At 48.6% G+C, this 24,159-nt stretch overlaps 4 non-coding genes across 4 annotated transcripts; 1 reads left to right on the top strand and 3 right to left on the bottom strand.

The window, feature by feature from the left end:
* Nucleotides 1–5,419: 5,419 nt before the first annotated feature.
* On the bottom strand, nt 5,420–5,491 carry Trnaa-ugc (transfer RNA alanine (anticodon UGC)). The gene has a single exon. It is a non-coding gene; the product is annotated as a tRNA-Ala (tRNA).
* A 15,110-nt stretch (nt 5,492–20,601) lies between these two features.
* On the bottom strand, nt 20,602–20,674 carry Trnar-acg (transfer RNA arginine (anticodon ACG)). Its single transcript has one exon. It is a non-coding gene; the product is annotated as a tRNA-Arg (tRNA).
* Nucleotides 20,675–22,121: 1,447 nt separating this feature from the next.
* On the bottom strand, nt 22,122–22,194 carry Trnar-acg (transfer RNA arginine (anticodon ACG)). Its single transcript has one exon. It is a non-coding gene; the product is annotated as a tRNA-Arg (tRNA).
* Nucleotides 22,195–23,067: 873 nt separating this feature from the next.
* Trnar-acg (transfer RNA arginine (anticodon ACG)) lies at nt 23,068–23,140 on the top strand. Its single transcript has one exon. It is a non-coding gene; the product is annotated as a tRNA-Arg (tRNA).
* Nucleotides 23,141–24,159: the final 1,019 nt, after the last annotated feature.

A 24,159-nucleotide genomic window follows, 5' to 3' on the forward strand; every position in this document is an offset into this window, starting at 1 on the left:
ATGCTGCCGTTGCTGCTGCTGTTGCTGTTGCTGGTGGTACAATGGCGCGCCGCGGCCACAACCAGAGGCGCCCTCTCATTTCGAGTAATTATTTATATCATCTCTCCACGGCGCGTTGCTTTATGTTTGCGCCTTTTATGTTTCACCGTCGTCTGGCGTTGCTTTGCTTCGGTGTCGTCCGCCTTGATACCGTTTGTTCTTTTGCCTTTTGGGTTGGCCCCCGTCCCCGACCTGTCCCCCCTGGTACCGAACACACCACAACGGAACAACGGTCGCTATGGTCGCGCGCGCGCTGGCCGTTGCCACTTCATTCATACGCCGCACCAGAGTCCGATGTTTGTTACTCCTCCGGTCGGTTCGCTGGCTGGCTGGCAATGGTGGTAATGTTTTGTTTGTTCGGTGGCACGCCACTGCACGGGATGGGGTGCGGTGCTCTCGTCCTTTGGTTCTTCTTCCTCTTCGCCTTTCTGGCCATTCCGTTCGTTCTAAACATGATGGCGTGTTGTGCGCGCCGTCGATATGCCATTTGGAATGCATTTTTCTGCTGCTGTCATTATGTTTATCCGCTCCTTTTCAGCACCAACCAGCCAACGATTCAACCACCACCCCTGTCTGGTTAGTCTGCAGAGAACTCTTGCGACCGTGCAGGTTTCAGTTCCAGTGTGGCCCTCGGTGCCCTCGATGTGTTCTGATTCCCGCTTTATTTTCCATTTTGTCGACAAAGACGACGATGAGGCGGCGTGAATGGTGGAATCGAAATAATTATTTTCATTTTCAGACTTACTTCCAACTCCTCTTGCTGCTTCGTGGGTGCGCTCCGGGTGATTACGATTGATACGTCGATATGCCACGGGAGGGGGCGGTGTGGGGGACGGGGACGTGATGCTGCCGCTGCTGCTACTGGTTGCTATAGGATACAGCCGGGTCGTGGCCGCTGTGCACAAAACGGATACATTTGCTGCGATTCGGAACCGATGCGACCACCCTCCTCACGGCCTCGAGGCATCGCACAGAGAGGGGCAAATTATTTGTGACGTTTGTGAGTTTCTTTTGTTGTAAAATTTAGCATAAATGTGAAGAGGGGTGAGGAATTATCAAACCCACAAATGAACAAAGAAAGCGTTATGGAAAATCACGCCTTAATTAGGTAGTTTTAGGAGCCTATTAAGTTTATAATAATTAATTTTAAGTTAAGTATTATCAAATTATTACCAAAATTAACAAATTAAATTAGTATTAACTAGAAATCAGTGCCCTATCTGGTTCCACGGTATTCTCTACCTTGAGTACTTTGAAATGATACTGTGTCTCATTGAATATCCCCGTCACCTCCAGCGATACCTGGAGTACCTGGAAAAGGTTCTAACCACAATTTTCCTTCATTTGCGGAACAAATCTCATTGATACTGTTTTCAGTATGGGATGATATCTTGGAGTCTATGGAATAGAAGCTAATTTGCTGCAATTTAGCGTTAAACACATTCAATAAATTATTCCATCTCGGTTTAGTTAATGCTTATCGTTTTATTGTAAAATAGGTCACATGATTTAAGTCCACAAATATACCAGATTTGTTCTCTTGATTGTCCATCGATTATCTAAAACAAATAAAATATGTTATGAGTAAATAGAGTAAATAAAGATCAATTGAAGAGATGTTTCCTTGCTTGTAATCAGATGTGTTTCAGTTTTATAGACAATCATTCAACGAAGATCTTCGTTCTGCACTTGTTTTGTTGTTGGGCAAGTGTACAGATTTCTTGCTATTTGTACTTCTTCCGTGCATCCCTCTTTTTCTTTCAGATATTTCTGAATAAAAAATAAAGACATCCTCGTCGAAGCTTCATATAATTATACTTTATTCATAACAAAAGTTGAACGATAGTTTTCGTTCTTAGACACGGTACACTCTTCATCTTGAAGTGATAAGGATACTTGAAGTTATATGCCATCCTCCATGCCGGATATCCGGACAATCACTACCCGAAGTGATCTTTAAATCCGTCCCTGACAGGTGTGCCAACATGTTACGCCCGGGATTACGCCGGCACGCGTGTCACGCGATCATACACGATTCCCCCTTCCCCCTGATACTGATAATGAATGCTAATGAAGCTCCGTTTTCCCCGGATTTCATCATCAAAAAGCGAAGCATCTTAGGGCCCTAACCAGCCGCCAACAAGCGCCTTTTTGGCGCGATTTTTAATGTTTTTCTTCGCTCTTCCGCTGCTCTTCCCCCTCGCTCCCAGGAGGAGAAACCAGGCCTCCGACGACTCACAATTCGCGACGCGAAAAGGCTCGCCTTTTAATGGTCCACGACCATCACCACCACCACCACCGAGGAGGAACCGACCATTTTACGACATTTCTGGCGTCGGCAGGTCGGTCGGTCGGTTTGTGGCCGTGGCCACACTCTCGACGGCATCGTGTGGTGCGCGTTTGCGCCTGTTGTGTGGCCGGCCTGCGATGCGAGCTGATGGCGATGGAGAATTGATGAAATTGATTATGTGCTGTCCGCTGACACGCCCGGGCGGGGTCATTAATATGTTTACGATTCATAATGATATCTCACAACGTTGTTCCTCGATGGTGGCGTCGCCATCGTGTGCGTCGAAGGTCTGTGTCTCTTTGAGGTTTCTACGCGGATTCCCGGACGAATTCGATTAGTTGCGAACGCGAGCGTTGGCGCTCGTTCGCTTATCGAATGTTCGCCTGTTTGGCATCTTCATCTGCGAGTTGGCGAGATGGATGCTAATGCTACGCACGATCCTCCACTAACACCACGCATACCGACAGACATACAGTAGCGCGCGCACATGCCCCCGGAGCAAAGTGACGGCATTAACCTCCTCGACCTCCCTCTCCCTGTTGATCCCCTCTCCTGCGCTGCAACGTGTACTGACTGCAAATGGCGCAATTGTGCGAATATGCTGCCGGTAGGAGTTGCCGTTGTTCGCCATGTAGTTGGTCGCGACAGTTTGCAGCAGCACCTCACGTGCCCCACGCGTTGGTTTGGACGTGAGCCGCGCGCCTGTGCTTTGTGTGAGTGAAATGGCGCTGCTCTCTCTCTCTCTCTCTTACTCTATGCTCGCGGCTCACAGTTCTCGGTGATCCTTTTTGGCCATCCGGAACCCGTATTTTAATACATTTCATCTTGCCGTGCCCTCGGGCCGGAGCCCGCTTTGGGACGCATTAGAGCACTGAGGATGCACCGTATCTCGTACCACAGCATGCCATGACCGGGTCTCTCTCTCTCTCTCGTCTACATCTTTTGCTTCTTCTTTTTGGCGTTCGCCACTCTTCAGCGCCAGCTTGGATCTATGAAATCGTCATAAAAAGAGAAGCAAATCCTTCGAAGAAATGGCCTCAGAAGCCAGCCCATCCAGCAACCAGAGAGAAGGAAGAAACAGGATTCCAATCCGTTTCTGTGTTTTTTTTTTGGGGGATTTTTGTTTTCGCTTTTTGTTTGTGGCTCGTGCGAACCTTCTAAATCACGAACCGTTTTGGGTATTTCCTTGTCCTCCGGTGTCCGGTGCTTCTCTTCTCTATCATCATCATCATCATCGCCAGCACTCGTTGATGATGATCGTATACGAGGCGGAGAGGAATGGTTTGCTTTTTCCTGGCCTCTGTGACTGACAGAACCTGTGATTGGTGGGTCCCTTACATGCGGAAGCAGATCGAAATCAATAGGAGCTGGAAGGAAAACTTCTCACACACGAATGGCGCGAGTTTTGCGCCAACAATCATTTCAGAACGGATTGCAGAGCAGCTCGTCTATATTCTCTAGTACTGTAAACCGTGCTAAGAGACATTCTGATCCGCAATTCGGGGGAAGCCTTCATTTTCTAGCTACAGGAGAGCTAATACGAGATCAAGCTGAAAATCTCTGTGGCCGATCGCACTGAGAGCGAATACAGACTTCATCTCACAATGTTCGTTAAGAAGCTTATTAGCTTACCAACAATATTCAAACGATCAGCTAGGATGAGAAGTTGATGTGATCGTTCATTAATGGCTGCCTCTTCTTCCCTCTTCACGCTCTGGCTCTTGCCCGCGAGATCCAGATCAAACATGGAAGCATCTTCGAAACCTTAACGACACCTAGCAAGAGACCATTGGTATACACGCGTGCTGGAGTCACCAACATATGTCGCTCCACGTGCCTTGAAGTGGTGCGCTCTCCTTAGGCCAACACAACTGTCGTCACTATTTGTCGCTCGACGTGCGGCGGACCGACGGCCTTCTGTTTCGGATTCCTCTCGTTGGGTGCCTTGAAGATGAAACGCAATGTTGTTGGTGTGTTTTATGCTCTCTCTCTCTCTCTCTCTCTCTCCCTCTCTTTATCTCTTTTTCTGTGTCTCTCTTCTGCATCGTCTCCGCAGTGTCTTGCAGGAAGCGAAGAACGGCTGTTCAAATTTCAGTGTCCATGTGGTGGGAAGCCCTGGTTGCCCTCGTCTTGTCGCGGTCGTTGTATCTGTGTTCCTCTGGTTCGTCAGGAGAGATCCAGAACCAGAACAAGAGCTGGTGCTGCGGTGCCGCTGAATGATTAAGCACACACCGTAGGCAGACGCGGCTCTGTCTTGAGGTCTTGAGGTCCGATGGAGATCGTTAAATGCCTTCGGACGACCTCACTGCTTCATTGGTTCCCGGTAAAATCGGTTCAGAAATCTATCAAAATGGAAAACAATTTTTCTCTTCCCTGCATCTTTCTTCCCACTCCTGGCACCATCGCTAGAAATAATTAATCTTCTCGAGCGTAGCTCTCCTCGATGGTGACTCCGCTTATCGAGGGACGAGTTGTGTGCAAACATAACAAATCCCTTAAGCAAGGTGGGCGGTCGATCGCTAGAGCGAGTTCATTCAACTGGTCAAGATTTGGCAGCAAGAATATGGTGGAACAGCATAGAACAACGGGTTTGGGTGGGTGGGTGAGTCCGATAGTGAGCACCGCCGAGGTCCGCTTAATTGAATTTAGCGCCTTTGCGCTGCTTCATCGCTGAACTCCATCGATGGTGGCAGGTTGCTTCGCTTCGAGGCTCTCTCGCGATCATCAATCAGTCGTCGCCATCATCGTCGTCGCCAACACCTACGCTGCGCCACAGTTCTGACGATCCCGGTGGCCCGTTTTTCGTGCCAATAAAACCGGATCTTTCCGGTGCTTGGACGCTGGAAACAAAAAAGGATAGGGAACAGAGGGAAGAACGAATCAACCCTTCTCTCGTTGGTTTGCGCGTTGATCCCGAAACACTTTCCGTCGCTTGCTGACGTAATTGAGCTGATCCAGTATGCTATAACATCCCCGTGTAACGTGTAGTAGTATTTGTGGTTGTCATGGTTGCGCGCCCGTAGCACATCTGTTCCCCAAGGACTCTTATGGTCACCTGAGACGTTTTTTTTCCAAAAAAGAAACGTTCGCTGGAGATGCCGGGGATCGAACCCGGGGCCTTTCACATGCAAAGCGAACGCTCTACCACTGAGCTACATCCCCTGTTGAGGGGGTCCTTGGATAATTGCATTCTACAGGTATTGGTGACCCGTTTGCACCCTCCAAAATCGGCCATAACTGTGACCTTCTCGATCAAGTTCCGCCCCCCATGCTGCATACAAAAAAATTGCAAAAATGGCAAAAATGGTGGACGTGCCGTGCTGGAGGAAGAATCAGGAAGAAACTCTGCAGCGAATCGTGTCGTTGCAGCGCGCTTGAGGGACCCCTCCCCGTCGCTCTTTATGCCTCGAGAGATTCTCGCCCCTCTAGGTTGGTGTCGTTAAACTTTCGTAATGTCGGTGCGAGCGGTGCCGAGCTGAGCTGTCAGAACGAGTGAGAGAAAGGGAAAGAGATAGAGAGAGAGATAGGGGGAGCACCTAGGCCCGAGCCGAGTGACCCTCGCCGATGTTATTGATCTTTTATAACACATTTTCGTTTCGGTTGTCTCGAGTGCGCCTGACTGACTGACTGACTAGCTGACTTCCTGTGCTGTGTATCCCCACCCCTGGGGGTGCGTACGTGCACGCAAGTTCCTTCCCGAGACAACAGGGTACAGCATAGAAGAATGATCGCCCCTCTTTCAGGTGGCCATTTATGCGCTGTTCGCTTCATGTCACTTCCCTGCTAGGCAGTGCCGATAGTTTAAATGTTCAACCAAAGCCTACTTCTCCTGGATATCGTTTCTCAATGTGTGCATGTTTCAAATTTGATGTTTCTTTTCAACTTCTATGTATCAACTACGTCTTAACCTCAATCAGAACGGGCTTGTGGCATTCTCTTGCAGGGGAACGGGAACGCAGCAAATGTCCCTTCGCTTCCCCTCTACCTCTGGCAAGGGTCGCTGTGCGGCCCATTCCGCACTGCATCATGAAGTCTCTTGCCCTCCCGGTGCTTGGCCCGGTTTGCACCAGAAGCAGCCTTTTGCATTGGCCCCGAAGCGAAGAAGCAACACGATGCAGGGCAAAAAAGGGAACAGAAGAAAGCAAGACACACTTCGCCGAAAAGGATTCGAACGAGAGATCCGTCCGGCACCGTGTTCCAGCCACGGAACGAAACGGAAAAAGGGAACAGGCAGATCGCTCGCCATGAACGATCGATCGAGGACGGTGGACCCCAGGGAGAGAGAGAGGCTTTACGGAAGGAACTGCCGACCGAAACACCGAAAAAAGGTCGATTATTCGGGTGGGATAATATTGGAAAAAAGTGAAAAGAAACATGATTTTATCTGCGGGGGGAAGGGGACCCCGCGCTGCCGCGTTCCATGTATGTTTTGTTCTTTCCTCGTGTGCGTTGTTGTCGTACCGGACCGAACCGAACCACACCGAGCTACGCACACTGTAACACGCTGTCCGGTGGAAGAGCAAACAAATAAACCTTCGCCTTTGCTTTGACCTGGCAGGGTGTAGCGAAAGAGGTGCACAAGAAGCTGAAGAGGAAGTAGAAAAAGAAGAAGAAGCAGGAGGGCTGGTTGGCTGTTTGGTTGGTGAGACGAGATAAGCTTGACGGCATAATTTAAATCACTTCCAATTCACCGATTCCATGCTTGCGGCGCTTGCGACCATATGCGAGATGAGCAGTGAGACCGGATGAGAGATGAGAGTTGAGAGATGAGAAGCGGATTGTGGCTCATTCTCTCGCACAGCAGCCCCAACGTGGAGAAGGCGCGTATTTTGGCGGGGGACGGAACGCGACGTAGATCGAAAAGGCCACAACACCACGATGTTGATGGGGTGGGGCTGGTATGGGGAAACTATGGCTGGACTTTGGATCCGCGTCTAACGTCCGAGAGGCCGTTCTTGACGCGTCGAATGTGTCGCAATTCGCAGCGACACGCTCTACGGGTGCTTTGTTTTGTTTTGTGTAAAATGGTTGGCTAAGTTGGAGGTCATTTTGCTGCAGAAGTAGGCGACTGGTGATTCCTTGGATTCCATGGGATTATAATCCTCGCTATCACATCACATTAACTAAAGAAGCCTTCCCACCATCATTATCAATTTCAGATACAAAAAAAAATCGATGGCAGTTGGAGTAGCTTGCTAGGGCTATCTAGTGTGTGGTTTAACCACAAGCATTGGCCCGCGGTCAACCAGGCAAACCACAATTAATGATGGAATTCAAAAACAAAGTGCTAGCTCTGCGGTGTTGAAGTAAGATAAGAGAGCGCACACAGCACGACATACACACGATTCTACATGATAAGTTGCACCGCTCGAAGGCACTGATAATATAGCCACCCCCTCCCAGCGGTCACAGATAAGCGCACTTTTTTCCCTTCTTGTCAACCACTTTCACACGTCTTTTGCCGCTGTTTCAGAGCTCGTTCACATTTTGTCGAGTGGATAGAGAAAGCACTCGCAAAATGTGCGAACTGGGTAAATCTGTAAACCATCCCAAAGAAGGTGCTTAAGGTAAGGTTCATTACCGATGATCTTCCAGCTTGGAGTGAGAGATTTTTTGTGGCTAACTCTAGCTCATAATTGGCCAATCCATCAATGCGCCTGATCAGGACTTTTCCAACCGGTTGGTCGTCGAAATCCGGGAACATTGGACGCGTCATCGCGTTAATGGCGTTGTTGATGATTGAACTTATCCGTGGGTGAAGTTTTTATTTAACTAAAAACGAACCTAAAGTTGAATGAACGTTTGTCAGCACCTACGTCAACTGTCTGCTGTTCAGTTGGATTTGAACCTCTTGGAAGCTCTTTTGACCTCTTTTGATCCTACACAAGGATCCTGTAGATGGGTGGGCTGGGCGTTCATTAAGCTTATTAGAATCGAAAGATGCTGTGATGTTCGAGGACTGTGTATCGTCAACGTGTAACGCGGTTAATACGATCCAAAGGAAAGGAAGCAAGTGAAGCACTGTCACGTGCACGGAGTGTCGTGTCACTGGCCTGGCCTAGCTTCTCCGAGGAAGGAAAACAGTCACGTTTCTCTGCCACGACAATCATTGAGCAGTAGTTCTCTAACAGTGCAGAGCGCGTGAGCACTCTCGGCAGGTTGTTAGCTATGTTTGGGTTTAAATGCTTGATAACACGAATGTTTCCAGATCTTTAACGGTGGCTCTCGAGCTGCGCGAAATAACATTTCGTTGTCGTGCACCGATAACACGCTATCATCGGTGTGTTGCGTTCACCAGCTGCTACTGCCCTCGCCGACTCTCAAATCGATTGATGGCACGATGGCGACCACATGCTGCAGGTTCGAAGGTGCAGTTACTCCGAGGCGTTGACCCAAGTGCAGCACGCATAAACGCCCGGGAAGTAACAGTACAGGAAGGAAGAAGCAACAGTCAGCCGGTGAAGGGACATGAAGGGCCTTTTCGCTCCTTATGCCGATTCCAATCCTTACCTCCTTACCCTCGGGGACCAACGCACCACGTTCTGGAACACGGACGAAACAGATGTTCGTTTGGAATATATTCGTTGTTTTCTCAACATTGCTGCCACCGTGCCTGACGGTGTGTGCTCTGTTGGGTCTCTGTGTGCGACAAAAGTCCCCCTGGAACCCCTGGAATTATTAACTTGAGCCCTGCCAGCACCACCCCGGAGGCCCTTTCTCCTGTCGCAGTTATTGCCTTCGTGCCAGGTGGCACATCCTTAGGGAACGGAGCAGCAGCAGCAACAAGACGATGCTGAAGTAAAAGCTACCTTTCCATGTGTTCGTGTGGTTGTTGCGTTGTGTGGAGGGAACTACGATGGCTATACGGATTGCACAGGATTTGCGCCCGTCCCGGGCATGCCTAAGGCTTCATCATTGCGGCCATTGGCGCCAAATTAGCTTCCAGTTCGTTGCCAAATCCTTCAGCACGACACGGCAAACGATTATCCCGCGAAATCGAATTCGAATAGAACAACACACACATAACCTCAAAAACGTTCGAACTTATCCTCAGCCTACTTGAGTTGCTAGTCGGCGCGGACCCTTTCTAAACTGAAGGCGAGATCAAAGACAAGGACACGCCGGTTCCGACCCGTTCCAGCTTCCTTCACCTGTTGTGACCTCAATCTTCCGGCAGGGAAAGATGGAGTTTGCCTTCATCGTCCCTTTTTCTTACAAGATGACGAAAACAGGGCAAGATATTGAGGCCAAGCCAGAGAATCTTCTTTTCCTACACATCGAGGCAACACTCTCGTGCTCATGCCCATGATGATGATGATGGAGGTCACGTTTCGTGCGTTTGTATGTCGCGGCGTTGGTGGCAGTGTGTGCAAGCCGGCGGCCAAATTGCTTTTCTTCGTTCGTGTTTTTTTTTTGGCTCGTAGTCCACCGTGTACGGAACCGAAACACCCACTCATGCACACGCACTAGCACACCGAAAATGCTCTCGATTGCGGGCTCAATTGAGCGACCTGTCCTCGCTCCAAGGACACCTTTCAGGATCGCGCGATGCTTTCTCTCGTTCTCTCTCTCTCTCTCTCTCTCTCTCTCTCTCTCTCTCTCTCTTTCCTTCTTTCTATCTCACTGTCCCTCTATGTGTCTGTCCCAGCTGACTGGTCACCGCTCTGCCGTGAATTTGTGACCTTTTTTTGCATTTTCTTGCGGGCGCACAGCAGCGAGGTCGCAGATCGGAGTAACCTTCGCTTACCAAGCGATTGTCGTGTGTATCTCGTTTCGTTGTGGCCGTAGCACCGCATGATGGCCATGCTGGTGCTGGTGGCGGTGGACAGTTCAATGCAGTTCATCGTGCTGCCGGGGGGATTGCTGCCGCTGCTGTTGCCATAGTGCCTGAGGGTGGTTGCCTTCAACTCGCGCTCGTAGCAGCAGCAGCAGCACCGTTCAAGCTCATCGTAACTCACCTGAAGGGAGCGCCCCGAGAGTAGCGAGACGCGAGAGAGTGAGTGAGCAAGCGAACGAGAACGGGATGGTAAAAGAGGGGGGAGGTCGACCGAAACCGGAACTGGCTCCTCGCACGATGCGCGCCCGATGGCCACGACATCGACCGGCCTAGACCTGGAAAAGAGGCAAGCACCAGAGAGGCATCATCATCATCAACATCGTCATTTCGTCACTTGGATGATCACGCATGCTGCTGACGATGCATTGAGAAGATTGTGCGTGCTGCTGCTGGTTGTCTCCTCACCTGACAGGCAGGCCAGCCATCACCAACCGTCATGATCATCAACAACAACAAAAACAACATCATCGTTCCTTTTCGTCCTCCGGTTCGTCGAGCCAGTCGCGCCGCCGTCGTCGTCCGTCTGGACAACCGGAATTGAATTCCTCCGGTGTACCGGTTTCGTGCCCCGTCGTGCCCCGTGCCCCGGATGCCACTCGTGGTTTTCGTTTTCTTTTTCGTTTCTCAAATCCATGCTACTGCAAATGCACATATGCTGCTGGTGCGAGAGTATGCGTTGCGTGCGTGCGAACCTTTCAAAAGAGGGAGAGCCGACCGAATGGAAAACGAAGGAAGGAAAAGAGGTCCGTTTGCGTTCCGTTGGTCCTGGGCTTTCGATGGCCACAAAGTGATGCCAGTGATTCCGCCTTCCCCACGAACGAGGGGGTTTCAGGTTTAGCTCAACATTGCTCCTCACCGTTGCATAACAATGTATGCGTTGTTATTGTGTTGCTTCAATTACAATAAATAATGCTACATTAGTGTTTGTGTATTATCAGTAATAAACGATGTTAATGCGGGTGTAAATCATTACCAAAAAAATTTGAAACCATTAAAGTGTTTAATTAGAGTGCAAGAGGATCTTTTTATGTATTTTATGGAATTAACATCTATTACTTTGATAGTGAGCATCCTGTAAGATTTTTAATCAATCAAAATGTTAGCGAAAGTGGAAATGTATGAAGTTTAAAAAACGCTGTGCGGAGCTTATTGTTCTTGTTGTCTAGGGGCAAATTTTCCATAAAAAAATGTTTTTTTGTACAGTTTTTATTTGAAGTGTACTATTGGCGTTTGTGTATTTATTTATTTTGTGACCCAATTCTCAATCTAGTTAACATCGTTTGTTGCTGTGGATTTTTTCTCTCAGTACATCTGTTGGTGGTAATTGTTTAGACTGTTTAATTTTGTTTTATGGTTCATCAATTGTATTATCAGGTTGTTTTAAATTGTTTTATAATCCCTTGATGGCCCAATATTCTTGAAACGCTGTTATTGGAGTAACGCTACACGGGTATCTCCACCAAAAATCCTCAAAAATGTGTCAGACTTTGATCGGAATTAATGTAAATCCCCTTTTCACGAAAAACCAACTCGTTCATCGCGAAATCGTCACGAATGCTAACCAACACTCTCAACATAAATAACGTCAACCGTATCGTATCGTACTGTGCGATAACCGATGATCGCAGCATAATCGATCTGGCCTTCAATGCTACTGTACGATCTCCATCGAATGCTTCGCATCAGCATAAGTTGGCAAACGGTAGCACGCACTGGCCATTTCCGAACACACAAAAGGCAAAAATCGCGACACTTTAGACAGAGCGCACCAGCTGAGCAATCGCACCATGCCGGGTCCCTCGCTTATCGCTCCCTGGCTATCGCCTTATCGGTCAGCACACTGTCAACTGCCGGTGCCGATGTCGGTGCCGCTGGCCTGGCTGATAACGGACACGGCGCGGGCACGATTGCAACATTGTGTGTGGGTCAAACCCGTTCCCTCTCCTCGTTCGCTCGCTGAAAGTGATTTTTCCCCGTTGTCCGCTCCACGGGATGAGGGTTTGTCCGCCACCGAGGACACAACGGCGCGCCAAGCGAACCGCATTTGAACCCCCCCCCCCCTCCCCTCCCCTGTCCTCTCACGAAGGTCATTTGCGCTCGGAACGCGTTGTGTTCGCGCTGCTCGCGGCCACGCCATATGCGCGAGATTGCGAGAGGCGAGCGAGCGAACGAGCGAGCGAATCGTCGAGTGGGCGACCGCGACACCGCGATGCCTCGTGAAGTGAATGTGTCCGACCGTCACCTTTTCCCGCCCCCTCCCAACTGATGACCACCCTTCCCTATCTGTGTGCGTGAGTCTACGGGGAGGTGACACACTCTGTCGCGGCCTTTCATTCGGGCGCACACATACGCGACATTCGGTCGCTGCTGCTGCTGCTGGTGGTTGGCGCGAGTTTATTGGTCAGGGTGAAGGTCGTACAAATCAAATGCTGTGGCCGGCGCCACCAGTCTCCCCCCCGTGTACACGCCAGAGAGTGACCAAGAGTGACCGAGAGTGTGGTGGTCTCTTTATGCTCCGCTCAATATGCTGTCGCTATGCGCTCTCTGTGATCGAAGGAAGCGCTCAAAGGATACTCAAAGGATACTACGTTCGCCTAATCTCTGTTTGATCCTTTTTGGGACTCCCATTCCTGCTCCGTTTTGTGTACGAGGCAGCACCGAGGCAACACCTTCGGGTCCGGTTAATGATTGCTAATGATTCCCTCCACGGTTGCTGATGTGCTACTTTCAGCTCAAGGCACACGGCTAAAGAGAGCACCGCTGCCGCTACCACGCAACAATGAGGTCAGCAGCAGCAGCAGCAGCAGCAGCAGCAGCGAGCACCCAACCACCACGAAGTCTGTTTCGCTGCCGCCGTTGCTGCTTACCGAAAACGCCAAAAAGCTGCCACTGCTGCTGCGTACTGCATTGTTCCACATTTGCACTGACCACACCGCCACGTTCTACTTTGGCGAGAGGAGACCAAGACGACAACGAATTTTGAGCGAGTCTCGTTGATTATCACCGCTATGCTTCAGCAGAAGAATGGTGTTGAGAACTTGAAAATAACCTAATAGTCTTATTCATTTTTTGTACGAACAATCTTTTATCGCAAAGCATTAACTTATCACTCGTAGATTGGCAACTGTATCTCTCGGCCAAACGGTGTGTGCAATCGACCAAATCATGAATTATAATTAGAAGGGCCTGGATTTGGTGAATATAAATGGGCCATTAAGAGATTCAACGTTTGGACATTTTAAACGGTTTCTTAGATAAGAAGAACTGTGCGTGCTACTGTATCGCGGTCTCAATTGATTAGTCGTGATCAATAAAGATCCCTATTGATAGTGTTGGACCGGTTTCTACAGCTTCATAGTTCAAGGATTTTTTTTCTGGTTCCACCAAAACTGATGATATTCGCAGGAATTTCAGCATCTCGCCGTTTATGATGTTGTTTTTAAAGAACCTCAAACTAGAAACAACTAGATGCCAGAAACTCTTTTATTCGTTCCTTTAAAGCAACATTTTTTAGAAGCTTCCTCAATGTTTCACTTGTGTTGCAATCAAATTTACGCAATCTTTTTTTCTTCCTCAGGTATTTCGGTATTCACAGTAAGGGAAACACGATTGGAAGACAAGTGGAATCGCTTCGCAAAATGATCAATTGTTTGTGAGGAGAAGGAGAGGAGGAGAGCCCTTTTCCACCTTCAGGAGAGCCCTTTTCCACCATTTCACTCTCTTTTAAACATTTTTTTTTTCATGTTACTGTGTTACGTCCAAAAACTGATCAACATTTCTGTTTTCATTTGTTCAAAATAGATTAATATTGGTTTTGTGATATCCGGGAATAAGTAACATTCCAACCAGCTATTTTCCCGGCCGTTCATGCGTTGAAAGTCGTTTAAAATAGTTGGTAGTTAGTCGCTCAAATTTATGCAATGATTGCTCACTAAAGACATCATCGAATCTACACTGAAAACAAAGGAGAATCCACCTCTAACTACTAGTAGAAGCACAATTTAAAGTGGATTCCTCCAGGAAATCTCAATTCCTTCTCCTTGCCGTAATCCAGTGAAGTTAATTTTCAATTGATTGAAACGTACCGGCCAGGAAGGAGGTGTAATGTGTCCATCACTTTGATCTGCAACGCATCAAAGAAACGAAGCCGAAATGGCGATCGAATGACAGTCGACCACAAAGCGAGAGAGAGAGAGAGAGAGAGACAGCAATGGACGCGCTGAACATTGTTTTCTCCACATCAAAGTGGCGTTTACGCGCCCGATTATGCTCCTAATGCTGGCCGTCCCTTCGATATAATCAGTAAATGAGCGTTAATGGAAGGGCAGCTCCTCAAATGACTCCCAAAACTAATCGCACACCATCAAAAGGCGCCTCTTTAACACCTCTCGACGTGGCTCATTGTTGTTGATTTTGATTTCCAACATGGTGGAGAAGGAGCATGAGGGGTTGGTTTATGATTTAATAAACAAACAGCCACAGTTTAATTGCTCTACACTCCTGTGTGCACATACACGCCACAAAGGACTTCATGGTGTCGGCGAAAGGAAGTTCATTTCCTTCAAACCGAGAAGTCTGTCCGAGCGACAACGATTCGGAGACATTGCGTTACGGTGCTGGCTGCTGGCTCATGGTGTTTGTTACAATTTCGTAGCCATTCGTATGTGTGTTCTGTTCAGGTGTATGTGTGTGTGTGGGTGCCCTTCATCGACGGTGTGTGACGTAATGGACCGCGTTCGCCACCGTCACCATCAGCAGAGCGCCATCGTCGTCGTCGGGCGATGGTTCGCGTTGCAATTCGAAGGCAAATCGTGCCAGCCTGCCAGCCGGTCCTCCTGCTAACCGTTATCAGGCACAACACACTCGCACGAGCGAGCGGGATTACGTGTGTCGTGGCCGAAGGCACCCTAGTGCCCCCTTCCTATCGTGTCGCCACGACGCAAACGGGTTCAGCGTCGTCGGCCACGCTTTCTCGCCGCTGGTCGTCGTCGTTGTCGTGCGTCTGGCCAGTGCTTTTGTCACACCTGTTACCCTCCCACCTTTCATGCTTTTCCAACATCCCCTTTCACCCCCTTTGCCCGCGGGCCACTGCAGAAGCTTGAGCATTCAATTCGAGGGCAATTTACCCACAAGGGAGGAGGCACCTGAGAGATCCTGAACGCTCCTGGGCCCTCTCGCCCCCGAAATTCGGTCGGTTCCACGAGCACACCATGCCACCAGCCAGCGAACAATGAAGTGTTTGTTGTTGCGCACCACTACCACACACGGGGGCGCACGCGGTCGCAATTAGATTACCACGGTTTCGGTGGAGCGTGTCCGTTCCGTGAGCATATCATGCAAAAATTATGCGCGAAAAGGTATTTATCATGCTCTCGCTCGCTCGCTGCCACTGGTAAAGACGAGACTCTGGTCCACTGGCCACTGTTCACCACCGTCCACATGCTGTGGCCCAGCTGGCCAGCACCACAAAGAGAGGACAGAATGACGGCGGCTGGTGTGGTGCGTTGTCGTTGGCTTTGGTGTTCTCTCCCTGTGTGTTAAGTGATTAGCTTTTGTTCGTTCGCCGCGTTCTGCCTTGTTTGGTCCCAAACATATTTATGTGTCGTGTGTTTTGTTGGCGGTGGGGGCTACATGGATTCGGTTGGCCATTTTTCGTTCGCTTTGTTTTTCGTTCCCGGTTTTCAACGTTCTAACTGGCCAAGAAGCATGATTTGAAAGAGAGGTTTTTTTTTGGTCTCGAAACTCGTCCTTTTTATCAAGAATAATGTGTCTTCCTTTGTGTGTGGTCGTTTAGCACAGGGAAAAGGCCAACATGAATAACATTTGAATGATTGCGTTTCGCAGCTTGGAGGAGCTACCAGTTGACGAGAAACGGGGAGAACGATGTTGAAAACACGGAATGTGGAGCAGAAAACAAACAGTGCAAGATGATAACACAGCTGCTAGGGTATGCTAGCGGAAAATCGAGTAGAACTTGCCAATAGAGCAACTCATTTGGAGAGTAGATAAGATAAATTCACTTTGTAGTAAAGAAGAAAAATGCATAAACATGAATTAGAAGAAGAAATGGGGAAATGAACATGCTAGTAAAGTAAAAGATGTAAAACAAATGAGTAATGTTCAAGATGATAAACCAAATATCACAATCACTTTTTACGAGTATGAATTAAATGGAATTACTCACTAACTGGTACTATTTTCTTTTTGATATATTATGCTTTAGACAGCCACTTTTACTACATAGTATATACCGAATGTAAGCAACACATTGGTTTAGCATAAAACATGTCGAGTTTGGTTTCTCCATGAATGGTTTTTAATCATTTAATAATTATTATTTTTGCTCAATTAAGAATTTAATTCAAGTAAAGAATTTAATATGTGACATAATAAGTTCATGAACAAAGATAATACTAGATCTCATATCGCCAAATCAGTTACAAACAATTAGAAGATACGGAAAGTAACGGAAAGATGGGAGAAAGTGATAGCTAATGACGGGCAATACTTTCACTAAGGTATTTCATGTGCTTTGTTGTTGAATTTAGGTCATAATTATTGAATAAAAAGCGCATGAAATAATTCAAGGTTCTACTACAAAAGATAAGTAAATATTTAAAATAAGTATAAAAATTAATGAAATGCGCAAAATAATAAAAGAAACACCTCGATTTCACACATTACCAAGTTTGTAAACAAATTCCTTCCAAAAAAGACGAGAAATCCCGTTAATGAACCCATAAATACCGATAGATATCGAACGGCAAACGTGCTAAACACGTCACCAAAGGTAGCAAACCGCAGATCGAAACGCAGAAGGGCACCACCCCAACCCACCAGCGAGGGTGGTGGTTTCGGATTTTCCTGTTAGTTTTGCAGCGGATTTCCCTCGTTTGGTGTATTGCTCGTGCCGTGCCTGGTGCTGTTGCTGCTGCAAAGCGCTTCAATTCATCGAGACACAAAGACGTTCCTTTGTTCCTCGTATCTTCGCGTCGCGTTCCGCCACGACGAGCGCCCTGAACTCCGTGCGTCCGTGCGTCGCTCCGTCCACCCTTCCATCCGCATTTACCGTCAGGCAGACCTCGGCTTGAGGTTGTTACCTTCGCGGTGTTCCCTTACTGTACCGCGGATTGGTTGTTGATGGTAGCCTTCGTTGCTCATATTGCGAGCCAGCTCACCAACACGCTCGCACATTAGTTTAAGGGGTGGAGGAGGATTGGGGAAAAGGGTGGTGCCCGGGGGAGAACAGACAAAAGTGCAACAGACAGCACGATCTGCGCTGCTGCTGTTGCTTATTGCGCTCTGGTCTCTGGCGATTGCAGCACATTCGGCTGCAGCAACAACAAATGCAAAACCGAACCCGTTGGGGGCCACAGTTCGGTTCGTTGGTGCGTGTGGTGGTCGTGTTCACTCGATCGACGGTGGGGCCGGGGGACCGCGTATGCTTTTGTGTGTGGTGGACTGTCCACCACCACCTGACGATCGAGTTCCAAGCCAGAGAGAGAGAGAGAGAGCGTGAGCCAGCTGGTCGGTGCTACCGATTGAGATACGGCTTCATGGCTGCTTGGTCTGCCAATTGTCACACATTTTCATCACCCAATTCCACCACCCACTCCGGGGTGGGTGGCAGGTGTAGCGGGCGTAGTGGTGTGGTGTGGTGGTTTGGCAACGGGGGGAGACCCACGATGTAATACTTTCCGCGAAAGGGGAAGGGGCCACCGTTTTCGATTCGATCATCATATGCCCCTGTCTGATCTCTTATTATCATCAGCCCTCGAGTGGGATGAGGGTGTGTTATGTTGCTAATGCCGCGTGTGCGAGAGGGTTCACATAACTAAATTGGAGCGATAATCGGATTGGAATTTTGTTGTGTTCCGTTCAGATTCGAAATTATTATTTAATAATGAGCATCATTTTTGGTGATTTTTGCTTTGTTGTATGTCGAATTTTAACATTGTTTACGTGCTATAGCTGTGGGAATAGGAATCACAGAAATAATAACATAAATAAACCAAGAAAAAAATGGAAGAAATCAAATTTTGTTTAAGAAACAGACTGATCAATCCTAAAAAATACTCCAAAAAGACGATAATCGAAGACGAATAGAAGAGTAACTAAAAACGGTTGGTTTTTCTCGCCATCAATGTGAACATAGTTTGATTTAAAAAATTAACTATTAGGAATAGGAAAAATACTAATATTAAGCAGAAATACAGCATGAATAAGCGTTAATAAATGTCTTTCCGAATAAGAAACACTCGGGTCACTATGAATAACACTCAAAAAAGCTGTTGCTCGCAGACGAATAGAAGAGTTATCAAAAACACTCTCGCCACATGCATGATCATATATTTTCGATAAAAAAAATGAAATTATTTTCCAATCCAACCCATCAAACCTGCGGTAGTTATCTCTGCCCTCTGTCTTGGTTTTTAATGCTCTCCGCGACTGATGATTGCAAATAGAGATCCGGAACCTTCCTCCTTGACCGGCGCGCAGCACACATTGTTGGAGTGCGCGCGTTGGATCGGAATCCGTCGCATCGCGTGCAGCACGACGACGTCTCGCCACCTCCACCATCCCCCCCCCCGCGTGTGGCCTCCCTCTCCTCGTGCCGAACAACGACGCGAAGGCACTTCCGCGGGGTTCACTCTCGTCGTCGGCGCACCAACCAAACGGCAACAACAACAAAACACACAACCTCGGCCACCCCATGGCCGCGCGAAGGAGGAGAAGGAGTACTAGTGTGGGGGGAGGATAAACTCATCTTGCACCCCCCCTCCTTTTGCTGCTCACCTGCCTGCCTACCAGCCAGCAGGCTGCCTCGCGCGCGCTTCTTGCTGCTGATGTGCATGTTTCGTGCGTTTTGTGTCGACGACTGGTGCCATGGCATGGCGTGCCGTTTGTTGTTTTCTTCTTCCTTCTCGTCTTCTTAGCGCACTTGGTTCCTTGTTTTATCTGTGCTGACTTTTTCGTAGTTGGCTGGTTTTTTTTCTGCTGCTGCTACTGCTGCGTTGTTTCAGCTCGTGCAAATCTTAGGAAACCCACGGTGCGCGGTGGCCACCACCATCGCGCGCGGTCACGTGTCGCGGATCTTTCGCACGTTTCCTGATCGATCGAATGCTGCTGCTGCTGCCAGTGGTGGTGTTGGTGATGTTGTGCTCACGACGATGCTCACGATTTCTGTGACTCTCGCTTCGCTTCGCGACTCTCACTTCGCGGTATTCGTTTGCATGACGCTTGGCTTTAATTTGGTTTTGAGCTTGGTGATGAGGGGGTAAGAAGGGAGGGTTGAGCGTCACATTTTTCCAGTTTCCTTGGGCTCACCAAACGGGCACGTGGATCACGTGCAAATTTTGGCGTTCGTCGTTGCCACACGCGCCAAGGAAAGGAGATGACGACGATGACGACTCGTGGTACCAGGATGTCAGTATGGATCAGTCGCGTGTAGACGGGGGGGGGGGGGGGGTGGAAGGAGGCCTTTAATAAGAGGCCTTGGCACGTATGTATGGCGATAAGCTGTGAGCAGATTCCAATCTGAATTGCCGAAACATAAAATTCGCTTGTCCCCGGGTCTCCGCGTACTCCTGCAGTGTCTGTCTTGTCCTTGACACTTGGACAACCGCTTTTTGCACCACGATTGCCAGTTGTTGGTCAGTTAGTATAGTGGCCTTTTCATGGGGGCAACTTTCAAATCTCCGAGATCGTGACAGCAGAAGCAGAAGAACATTTTGGCAGAAGATTTCGATTTAAACCAGCAGCAATGATGCGTTTCGCAGCAGCAACAAATAACTTTTGCCAAGTAATAAAATGGAGTTCCCAAAACGCACTTCTCTTTAAACAACATAGCAATCTTGCTGCTCTCGGAACTCGGCCAAAGTTCGCGAATCGTTGACGCGACGGCGAATGATGTTGTTGTTTTGCGATCGCGGATCGAGGGTTAATGGTTGTTGTTGTCTAGATGGTTGCTGGATGACGAAGCACAGCTTCCGATCCGAGAAGTGCATGCCAGCACTTCGTGGCCACTCCAGCACAAACGATCGAAGAGAGAAAGAGAGCGAACGAGCGGTCGAGCTGTGCGCATCTTGTTTACGCTAGCGCCAGGCGGCCACCACCACCTCCTACTCGTAGTTTTATGCTTACTCGGGGGGGGCGAGGGTGCGAGGGTGTTGCGTTGCACAGGTTGCGCCGCTGTTGCTGTTGTTGGCGGTGGCGTAGCGAATACACAGTGCACCGTATAATTAGTAGCACGTGGTAGAGTAGATCAGAGCAGTGTAGCAGTGGTAGTGCTTGGTTGATGATCATCAACTCAATTCTCTCTCTTTTCTCCATTTTTGCTTAACCGAATCGAACCGAGGTGGAAGATTATTTGAAAATGAAGCGATTAGTGTGGGCGATCTACAAAAAAGATCACAAAAGAGTTGTTTTCCAGTTGCGATCCTGCCAGGAGTCGAACCTGGAATCTTCTGATCCGTAGTCAGACGCGTTATCCATTGCGCCACAGGACCGGGTTGGGAGTGGAAAATGAGCTACACATCGCGCTTAGGCGATGCGCACACAATTAAACATCATGCGCCATCAGTCAGGGCGACTCCACCGACCATCATCGGGGCAATCGGGGCGAACCTGTATGTAAATGGTCTCATTTGGGAGCCCCTTTACGCATACAAGTTTACAGCATGGCCACCGGGGAGTTGGTTTTCTTTAAATTGTAGCATAGCCGCCGACCTGCTCTGTGTCTGTTTGTTTCATCGTCGTCGTCGTCGTTGTCGTTGATGTCTCAAGCAAACAAGTCACTAAAGAGAGAGAAAAGAAGAAGAGAACAAGAGAGCGTGGTCGGTTTACACGCAGCGCAAACCGTGCAACCGTGCCCAGCACCTATCCGGGGCTTTCCTGTTTCTCGTTATTCAACTGCTACACGACCATAATCAACAACAACAGCAACAACAACATCGACGGCGACCGCTTCATGGCAGCCATTGTACCGGTGGCTTTCATCAAAACGGTTATGCTTTTGTGTGAGGCGCACTCGGTAGGTAGATTGGCCACTAGAAGAAGAAGAAGAAGAAGATGGAGAAGAAGGAGAACCGAAATCGATCGCGCACGTAGGGCGAGCAGCAGCAGCTCCACGAGTATGAGTGAACGAAAGACAAACTGAGCGAACGAAAGAGACAATGCATCACACGCGCGTTACTTGGATTGTGGGCGATGGCGATTACGATTGGCAATGGCGTCGCGTATCGCAGGTACACACTTAATTGATGTGATAATCGATTGGCTAGCAGCCAGTAGAATTATCCAGCAGGTTAATGATATTAATGATACAAAATGGAGTACCAACGATCCACCCACTGATCCAGATCGAGAGAAAGACCCTTCTTCCTTTCCTTCGCTACTGATAAGCAAAACATGCAACGTCGCGTCGCCTTCAAACTTCTTCGTGGCGTCCTCGACAATCAGCTGAGGGTTAATCTGTTCGCATAACGTCATCAGCAAGGCAAGGGGCTGCCAGTTGCGTTGTGCTCTAGAAGCCCAAAAGCAAATCACAAATACGGACCAGACAGACAGAGAGACAGATAGAGAACCTTTGGTAACATCCGACGAATGAGGTGTTTCGAGAGAAACCTTTGAGTGTCGCCGTGCACACATGAACGAATGGATTTTTTTGCGGATTGACAAGTGCCTTTTTGGCGTCGGTTCCTATCGCTTTAGTGGTTCTATTTCTATCGAAAAATCGCGAATGAGGAACTGCGAATTCCTCTTCCAACATCTGATCAATCCGGTTCTGATACCCCTTTGAAAATGCCATGCAAAACATCGCTTACTTTGTGCTTCTACGCTCTCTCGCTTGGGTTTTTTGTTCGACCATGCTGCAGAGCCACCACCATGAAAGCGCCGAGCATCTGATGGTCACGTTTGTTGTTTGTTGTACGAAAAAAACTATTCCGTTTCTCGCGATCCTGCCAGGAGTCGAACCTGGAATCTTCTGATCCGTAGTCAGACGCGTTATCCATTGCGCCACAGGACCCGCTTGATGTATAATTGGATTATTTTTTTCTCTCGCTATGAGCGTGTAACAAAATTAGAAATTCTATTCCGAATCGACAGGAAAGTAGTGGCAGTAAAAATTTAGGAGATGGTACGGATTTGTGCAAATTGTAAACACTTAATTATGCCATCGAAACATAAAGTCATCGTTTGACATCGTGTATAGTGACATTAATACCCCAACCAACCACCACTTCACATTTCGATAAGAGACGAGAGTGGGTTCCCCGTATGCCAACGCCGTATGGTAACGGGACAGACAATCGTCGTCATCAATGAGTGAGTACCCGTGTCGGGTGGTGGCAGAAGCAACGAGAGAGACACCCAGAACAAAGAAAACGGCAATTATGCCTCGTATGACAGCATGGCCCTTTAATATTCTGCTCAGCCAACGATTGCCGGGTGAAGAAGAATTAATTGCTTTCACTGCTTGGTGGTGCTCCGGCGTCCACCGGACCGCGAAGCAGCGAAACAATCGTCGCCTGAGAAGGTCTCCCCCGCTCTCGTCCTCTAACAGCCACAGTACCGTTTGCTCATTAGGTTGCTCATTACAAGCTCAGAAAACGGAAGGAATGTCAAGTAAGAACGGGACCACGTTCTGTGTTCTCGGTTTCCTACTTTGGGTCTTGTCGAAGAGCGTCAGTCAATCCCCGGACGCTCCCCGGCTCTGAGTGGCTAACAATAGATACATTGGCTTATCCCCACCTAAAGTGTGCTCGATCACGATCACTCGTACTGGTTGATACGTCACGTAGATGTGAAGCATCAGATCAACATCAGATTGATTAGCAGCGATCATACGAAAGATCACTAAGCCATGCGTGTTTTGTGGCACATGCATCACTTACAAGCAGGTCCTGTGGCGCAATGGATAACGCGTCTGACTACGGATCAGAAGATTCCAGGTTCGACTCCTGGCAGGATCGCACGCGAAGCAAAGAATCCTTTTTTCAGATCGCATTTCCTTTCGGGATTCATTTACTCCATCATACCATCCTCTGTGTGATCCAAAAAGGCGGGGGAAGGATGTGAGTTCATCAAAACCACCCTCTTTATGGCAGGGATCAACATACTCGCCATGATTGTGTTTGAAGAGAGATCTTTCCTTTCGATCCTGATTGGTTTTCCTTTGTTTCCCTTCATCGCTATAAAGCTCTTAGTGCAACAGAGTGAGAGTCACAAAATGATTCCTTTTTTCTCCTTACGTTTCCCGTAACACATTGGAGAAACCTTTCCTATGCTTCGATCGACATCGTCGTTTGCTACATTCCGACCGCGTGTTTGATAGTAACGCATCATATATCAAACATACCAGAAGCAACATTTTGACGTCAATGTCAACTGTTGTTTGTGTCGTTTGTGCTAAGGATTTCTCCGTCAGAAAAAGGAAGGAAACGTCATCATACCGGCCTCCGGCTCCTTGATGTTGATGTGATGAGTGGCAGACAACGGACGATGGGTGCTGGCGCTGGTGTCCTCATTGCAAGCCCGGAGGGGGCTCAAAATTAAAATCAATAATCCCCGAAACGACCGTTGTTGACCTTCGTGAGGGCACAATTCCCCCCCAACTCAATTCCTCCCGATTGATACACTCACCACATTTTCCCAATCATTTTCTTGTCAGTTCCACCGGTGGGTGGGTGAGTGAGTGGGTGGTGTTTTTCACCCCCACTGGTGGTCGGTAGGAGGCAGCTATTTGGTGAGCAAAAATATTAATGAAAAAGCCAGTCAGCCAGCCAGGCCAGGCCAGGCCTAAAGCGCCATACACTCCAACGCCAGCGACGACGAGTGAATATTATGCTCCCCGATAGGGTGGAGGGTGGTGCGAGGGGGTGGCCAGCAGTCTTCATGGCGTAAAGAAATGGAGAAACGAGCCACAGCCACGGTTGGGTCCATGTCTCTCTCTCGCTCTCTTTCTAAACTTGCCCAGTCTCTCTCTCTTCTC

This window comes from Anopheles aquasalis, chromosome 2 (assembly GCF_943734665.1).
Source record: "Anopheles aquasalis chromosome 2, idAnoAquaMG_Q_19, whole genome shotgun sequence".
NCBI lineage: Eukaryota > Metazoa > Arthropoda > Insecta > Diptera > Culicidae > Anopheles > Anopheles aquasalis.